Genomic DNA, 8347 nt, shown 5'->3' with positions numbered 1-8347 from the left:
GAGTATCACTGTGGCTAAATATCCCCTAGAAAGCTGCCAAAAGGAACCTTCCATCAGGACGACATGGCCATATCACCCAAAAATGGATTTTTCGCTTTGCTCAAAATCCGTTATATGATAATCTTATTATAACATCTCTTATATCAAAATGCAATGGCAGTTACTAATAAATGTAAGCTAATGTCAACACCCAAACTATCTTCAACCATTCAAGTCTTAAATATAAAAGAAAATAAAAATTAATTGACTACCCTATAATGGCAAATTTGCAAAATAGTTGGATGCTGAAAAACTTTAAAGAAATGGTTTAGGATGCCTGGGAGCATAGTCCTGGAGAATAAATATATATAAGATTATCCACTCTATTGCTATTGAAATAAACTTTTTGATCGCTTCATGTCATAAGAATACACAAATTGCAATATTTTCGGTACATCATAAACAAAAAGTAAACAACATACCTTCAACATTACAATAATCATCTAGGCCATCACCATCGGTAAAACAGATTTCATTGATCAACTTGGGAAGCATCCCCTTCTAACAACTTTATAATCTCAAATGAACTGTATCAATAACAGTTTTAGTTCACAAACTAGATGTTTTCCATAAAAGACTGGCCAAACTGTATGACATTGTGTAAATATGAGACGCTATAATTTACAAATCAAACATTCAGTAACTATAGTAGTCAGAAAGCTATGTGAACAAAATAAATGCTAGTTTCTCAAGTTCTTAAACCTGGCGTTTTCCAGTATAGAATTGTTAATAATCTGTATGGACGCTATACAAAAATCCAGGACAACATGGCCGAGCCAAAATAACAAAATTACAAAAAAAGACAGTGGTTAGTAAGCTGTATAGACAATGAATAACTGCTGGTTTCTTCAAGCCATAAACCTGATGTTGTCTTTGCAAAATCAATTATCAATAAATTGCATGAGAACTGTATTGAAGTTTCTCTTATTTCCAAAGTATAATATTTCAAGTAAAGGTGATTATAAGTAAGTTGTATACAGATTACTGGTTCCTATGGTACACAGACCGGACATCTTCCATTGAAGTGGTAAACAAACTTATGAACATTGCATGAATGAATCTCTGATTTACACCCTTAATGTTTTCTTGTGAAGGTATTGTTCAGTAAGCTGTAATGCACACTGCATAACTAATATTCTTTTAAAATTTACAAACATAGTTATCTAGTACAGACCATAGCATGTAAACCGTATGAACTATCTATAAAAATTTCTATTTTTCACAACCTATGAATTTTCCAGTAAACATTAATCAATATATGGATTATACAGAAATAAGTTTCTCTAATTTAGAAATTTTGAAAACAAAACCTCTTCAGTAAAGACAATAGAACAAATTTTAAAAACAAAACCTCTTCAGTAAAGACAAAAGAACAAATTTCAAAACAAAACCTCTTCCGTAAAGACAAAAGAACAAATCTCAAAACAAAACCTCTTCCGTAAAGACAATAGAACAAATTTTAAAAACAAAACCTCTTCGGTAAAGAGAATAGAACAAATTTTAAAAACAAAACCTCTTCCGTAAAGACAATAGAACAAATTTAAAAACAAAACCTCTTCAGTAAAGATAATAGAACAAATTTTAAAAACAAAACCTCTTCAGTAAAGACAACTAGTACAAATTTTAAAAACAAAACCTCTTCATTAAAGACAATAGTCGGTAAGCTATATGAACAGAAAAAAATGCAATTTTCTCTAGTCCATATAAAAATGAATTTCCAGCGAAGGCTATGGTCCATAGATTGTATAGACAATGTATGAAAATTAGTTACTCTAATATAAAAAAACAATATTTTCTAGTAAAGGTAATTGTCGGTAAGTTGTAAATACACTGAATAAATACTACTTTCTCTAGTTACATGAAAAATAATATTTCCTCTACATCAAATAAAGATTTTCCACAAAAGGTCATAGTGAATAGATTGTATTACCAAGGGATGAAAAAATTCATTTAGAAAACCAAACTTTTCAAGTAAATACAATGGTTATTTGTATAAACCATAAAAAGATAATTTCTCTAGTTAAAATACCAAAGGTTTGCCAGTAAATACAATGGTCAATAGAATAAATGATCACTACATTAAAATAAGATCCTCTAATATACAAACCAAAACTGTTCTACTAAAGATAAAAGTCAGTATATTGCATGAACACTTGAATAAATGCTAGTTTCTCTAATCAAAATACAAAAGGATTTCCTGTAAAGAATATGGTCCATGGGCACTACATTAAAACAAGACTCTCTAATATATAAACCAAAACTTTCCCAGTAAAGATAAGGTCAGTATGATATATGAACACATGAATAAATGTTAGTTTCTATAGTTAAAATACAAAAGGTTTTCCTGTAAAGAATAGGATCAATAGATTGAATGGGCACTATATTAAAATCCTATAACAGACAAACCAAACATTTTCAATTAAAGATAAAATCCGTATGCTGTATGACCACTTGCATAAATGCTAGTTTCTCTAATTAGAATACCAAAGGTTTTCCTGTAAAGACAATGGTCCAAAGATTAAATGGGCACTATTTTAAAATAAGATCCTCTAATATACAAACCGAAACTTTTTCAGTAGAAAAAAAGTTAGTATGCTGTACGAATACTTGAATAAATGACAGTTTCTCTACTTACAATACGAAAAGTTTTCCACTAAAGACGATGGTCAATAGATTAAGTAAGCACTATATGCATATAAGTTCCTCTAACATACAAACCAAAATTATTCCACTAAAGACGATGGTCAATAGATTAAGTAAGCACTATATGCATATAAGTTCCTCTAACATGAAAAGATAAAAGTCAGTATGCTGTATGAACACTTGCCAAAGGTTTTCCATTAAAGACAATGGCATATAGATTAAATATTAAATAGGCACTATATGAAAATAAGTTCCCCTAATATACGAACCAAAATTATTCCAGTAAAGATAAAAGTCAGTATGCTGTATGAACACTTGAATACAAGATAGTTTCTCTAGTTTAAATGCCAAAGGTTTCCAGTAAAGACAATGGTCGATAGACTATATGAGATTAAGGTCCTCTAAAATACAAACCCAAAATTATTCCAGTAAAGATAAAAGTCAGTGAGCTGTATTTACAATTGAATAAATGATAGTTTCTTTAATTCAAATACCAAAATACCAAAGGTTTTTCATTAAAGACAATGGTTGATAGATAAAATAGGCATTATATGAAAATATAACATACAAAGAAAAATTATCCCATGAAAGATAAAAGTCAGTAAGCTGTATGGATCTTTTCGGTTTGAGTGCCTATCGAATTTAAATGTTTTTTTTATTCCAAAGTATGTATTTTGATGTGGAAAACCCTAAAATGATAACCATTTTGTGGAGAAACCAATACTTATGTGTTTATGTTGTATTTTTGTTTCAGAAATCAGTGTTGACTATGAAGTATAATTTAGAGTGGTTATTTGAAAACATCAAAACAGAATTGGATGCAGTCAAATTTTTCCAGAACAAAGTTATACCAGCAAATAAGAAGTGCAGAAGGAAGCATGATATGGTATTTAAAGAATGTGCTGGAAATGTTGTATGGCGATGTAGTAAATCGGCATGCGGTCAAGAACGCCTTTCAGTTCGCAAAGATACGTGGTTGGAGGGTTCAACGTTACCACTGAAGAAAATAATTATTTTCATATATTCATGGTCTAAGGAGTACACAACAATAGATTTTTGCATTGAAGAACTTGGAATTAGCAAGGACACGGACACAGCAGTGGATTTCAACAATTATCTTAGAGAGGTAAGTTAGTGTATCGGAACCTAACATAACCAACCCTAACCTAACCTAACCTAACCTAACCTAAACTTAACCTAACCTAACCTATTCTTGTTTTTTCTATTTCAAGTTTGTGCAGAAACAATACTGAAAGACCCAATAATTATTGGCGGAGAAAACAAAACTGTGGAAATAGACGAAACGTACTACAGCAAACGGAAATATAACAGGGGAAGAGAATTGCCGGAACAATGGGTCTTCGGAGGAATCTGCAGAGAAACAAAGGAAGTATTTTTGTATGCTGTTGAAAACAGAAATGCCTCAACCCTGACTGAATGCATTAAAAAGAACATCTACCCTGGTACAACCATAATAAGCGATCAATGGAAAGCGTACAGTGGAATTGAACAACTGAAAGGGTATAATTTCCAACATCTCACTGTAAACCATAGTGAAAATTTCGTGGATCCTACAACAGGTGCACACACTCAAACGATTGAGAGCCTATGGCATAGCTTAAAAATGAAAAAAAAAAAAACGTCAGGGAGGTACTCATCGACAAATGATAGATTCATATCTATGTGAGTTTGCGTGGAGAAAGCGCACAGAGAAATCGCAGCATTTCAGTAAGATATTGATTGATATAAGCCAATTTAAGTGTTAATAAATAATTTCTCCACAAAATGGTTATCATTTTTGGGTTTTCCACATCAAAATACATACATTGGAATAAAAAAAACATTAAAATTCGATAGGCACTCAAACCGAAAAGACCCAGCTGGGATGGATGAACACTTCAATAAATGCTAGTTTCTTTAGTTGAAATACCAAAGGTTTTCCAGTAAAGACAATGGTCGATAGATTAAATGGGAACTATATGAAAATACGTTCCTCTAATATGCAAACCAAAATTATTCCAGTAAAGGTAAAAGTCAATAAGCTGTATGAACACTTAAATAAATGCGAGTTTCTTCAGCTGGTATACCAAAGGTTTTCCAGTAAAAACAATGGTCAATAGATTAAATCAGCTCTATATCACTAGAAGATCCTTTACTTTACAAATAAGAACTTTTCCAGTAAAGACAAAGGTCAGTAAGCTGCACAGAAGACTTTATAAACGCTAGTTTCTTTGGTTCAAAAACGATTTTTTTTTCCAATAAAAACTATCCATATAACTGTGTTAAAATTTTACAGGCTTCTCTGTGTTAAAACCAGAACTTTTACAGTGATCATTATACTGAATGAGAGTATATGCTAGTTTCCCTAACACAGACCAGGCGTTATTCGATATACAACATATATGAAGATTGCATTGATAAGTTTTTTAATAAAAGAAAAACAAGTTACTAGATTTTACCTAGTAAGGACTAAAACATTATGGGCTTTGTAAATATGAAATTCTTTAATATACAAACCATAAACTCTCATGTAAAGACTGACAAGTAGGCTGTATGAACACCTTTGAACACCTTAAAAGCTACTTTCACTATTTCACACTTTTCAAGTAAATACAGTTCAAGAAATTATTTTCATTGTATAAAAGTATATCTAACTTGTAAAACAAAATTTTTAAAGTAAAGATAATGGTCAGTTAGCTGTTAGAACACAATAAAATCTAGTTATTCTAGATTGCATGTCCAACAGAAACGAGTTGATACAAAATTGTTTTCTAATCAAGGCAAATGTCAGTTGATTGTCAGACCACTAATTCTAGATTCTCAAGTTTGCAAACCAGAAATTTTTCAGTAATGAATGGGCAATATATTGGGTATAAACAAAGTAATTAATGCACATTAAGGATATCGTATAGAAGGTTTCTCTCGTTCGTTGTGGGGGGGGGGGTCAAATTAACTAAAAATGTTTTCTGGTAAACGCAATGGTCAATTGGCTGTTTCTATAGTTTACGCAAACCGTTAGATTTTCAATAAAGGCCATGGTCAAACTATGAATTATGTATATATAAGTCTAATATACACACCAATAGCTCTACAATAAAGACTAATGAATAAACTACATGGACTGTTTTAAATTATTTACAAACGAGATTTTTTTCCAGTAAAAGCCGTAGTCACTAAACAACATGAAGACAATGCATATCCAATTCATGAATCGAAAATTTTCCAGTAAAACCAACGTTCAATAAAAGTATGAGCGATGTATAAAAGCTGTTTACTTAGTATACAACTAAAGTTTTTTCATTAAATACGTTGGTAAATTAACGTAAGAATACCATATAAATGTAGATATACAGAGCTCCTATAAATTTATGACTATAATCTTAATGAAAATAGCCAGTTGCTTAAGCAAAACAAAACAAGTAACAGTATTACTCCAACTGCTATATTAAAGCACCACTAAACATAATAAATAAACAACAATAATAATAGCAACAGTAATATGGAAATAACATCAACAATTAACACTAACTTACGCCCAACACTTTGAACACAGAACACGCACTGTTATAACCGTCTTAACCCGAAGACGTTCAACCGGAGAATGATGACTTACTGAATACTGAAGGCTTACCTGCCATCGCCAAACGACATTATTAGTTGTTATTAGGTTTCAACAACTGTTTCCCGCTCGCATCTGAATTATTATTATTATTACCTGCGAAGCCGCAACCCTAGTTAGAAAAGCAGGATGCTATAAGCCCAGGGGCCCCAACAGGGAAAATAGCTCAGTAAGGAAAGTAAACAAGGGAAATAAAATATTTTCTATATGAAATATAAAAAGCTTTAAAAAAACAAGAGGAAGAGAAATAAGATAAAATAGTGGGCCCGAGTGTACCCTCAAGAAAGAGATCTCTAACCCAAGACAGTGGAAGATCATGAGGCTAAGGCTCTACTCAAGACAAGAAAACAATGGTTTGATTTTGGAGTGTTCTTCTCCTAGAAGAGCTGCTTACCATAGCTAAACGAAAGTGGCTTTGGAGCCTAGTTAACCACGGGGAACTAATCCTTGACAATTGTTCTCAGATATGTATTTCATATTGTAAAACACTGTTCTTTTAGTTAGTTTACTCTAATATGTCTTTTATTACTCACAATATCATCTTGAGTGAATTTTATAAAACAAATGGATAAAAAATCTGATCAAAATATATATATAAAAAATCTTAACTTGTCAGATCCAGCTTCTCTTGTATCATCAAATAATTGACTACCTTAAGTCACAATGTTCTTTCCATACTCTCTTGGCATCGTAATATGAAAACTTTAACATAGACTTTATATCTACCACTCCTGCAGGGATTTGCTTCGAAGGAAATTTTCTTTCAAATAGAGTAATTTTTAACGTCTCGGTATTGAATTTGTAACAAAGAACAATGGTTTCGAATTTAATTCAAAATGAGCTGCTTCCGTGAGGGGAACGGATTTAAGAAGAGTTAGACAGCAAGATGGAAGAAAGGGAGCAAGAATGGAAATAAAATAGAGAGGTAGGAAGTAAGAGCAGCTAGGGGTCGAAGGAACGCTGTCAAGACCTTCAAGTTATACTTACAGGGCACCTCTTGAGGTTCCGTGGTGAGCATGGCGAGAAACATTAGAATACCTCACAAGGAGCACTGTAGTCAATGAAGGGACCTTTAAGCATATTTTAGCTGCACACAATTTTTAGTTTTCTCAGTTTTCTACCATACCTCAGATCACTTTTCCTTTCTTCGATCTGGCTGTCCTAACTCTTTTAACCCATTTTATAGGACAACTGTGGGGTTTTCCAATATTATTATTATTATTATTATTATTATTATTATTATTATTATTATTATCATTATTGTTAGTATTATTATAAGCTTAGCTACAACCCTAGTTGGAAAAGCAGGATGCTATAAGCTCAAGGGCTCAGGGAAAAATAGCCCAGTATGGAAAGGAAACAAAGAAATAAATAAAAGTGATTTATCATGATTCCTAAATCTGAATAATTTTCTTCCAGTTGTACTTGGGTGCTAAATGACCTACCTGGCCTAAGTACCGGATCACATGACGGAAATTCCTAAATCCAAAATGAGCAAGTTGAAAAAATATCAATGGAGTCTGAATCAAATGTTCTCGATTTACGAACAATAGTACTTTTAGGTTCATCAGTTCTAACTTCGTCCTCCAAAATCTGCACAATGGATTCAGTTTAGACAGAGCTATGTTTAGGGACTCAGCAACCAGCGATCTGTAAGGGATGAGATTAAAACAATGAGAATAGCGTTAGAGGATTATGCTTTTAAAGTTTAAAGCATCGTATTTTTCAAAACAATGGGAAAATGTCTGCAAGAAAAGGAGGCAGGGAAATGTCTTCGATTTTTGGAGCTGCTTAAGAAACAAGATTTTTGTTTTTTTCAAAGCCAAAAAACATGTTATACGTACAGTTGGATACAGGAATTCCTGGTATACCTCGCTCCAAGGAAGCACACCTAGCCACACCCTTACTGCGTGGCGAGTTCCTGAATTCAGCCCAGTCCTCCCTATACTTTCTTTTTGGTTACTTGCTGCGAAGTAATGGTGTGAGAGGGTGACTCCTTCGGAGCAAGATGTACCAGGGACTCCTGTGTCCAACTGTAGATAGATA

The sequence above is a fragment of the Palaemon carinicauda genome, chromosome 31, assembly GCF_036898095.1.
Source record: "Palaemon carinicauda isolate YSFRI2023 chromosome 31, ASM3689809v2, whole genome shotgun sequence".
Taxonomy (NCBI): domain Eukaryota; kingdom Metazoa; phylum Arthropoda; class Malacostraca; order Decapoda; family Palaemonidae; genus Palaemon; species Palaemon carinicauda.
The sequence above is the reverse complement of the archived record's forward strand: the minus strand, read 5'-3'. Positions refer to the sequence as shown.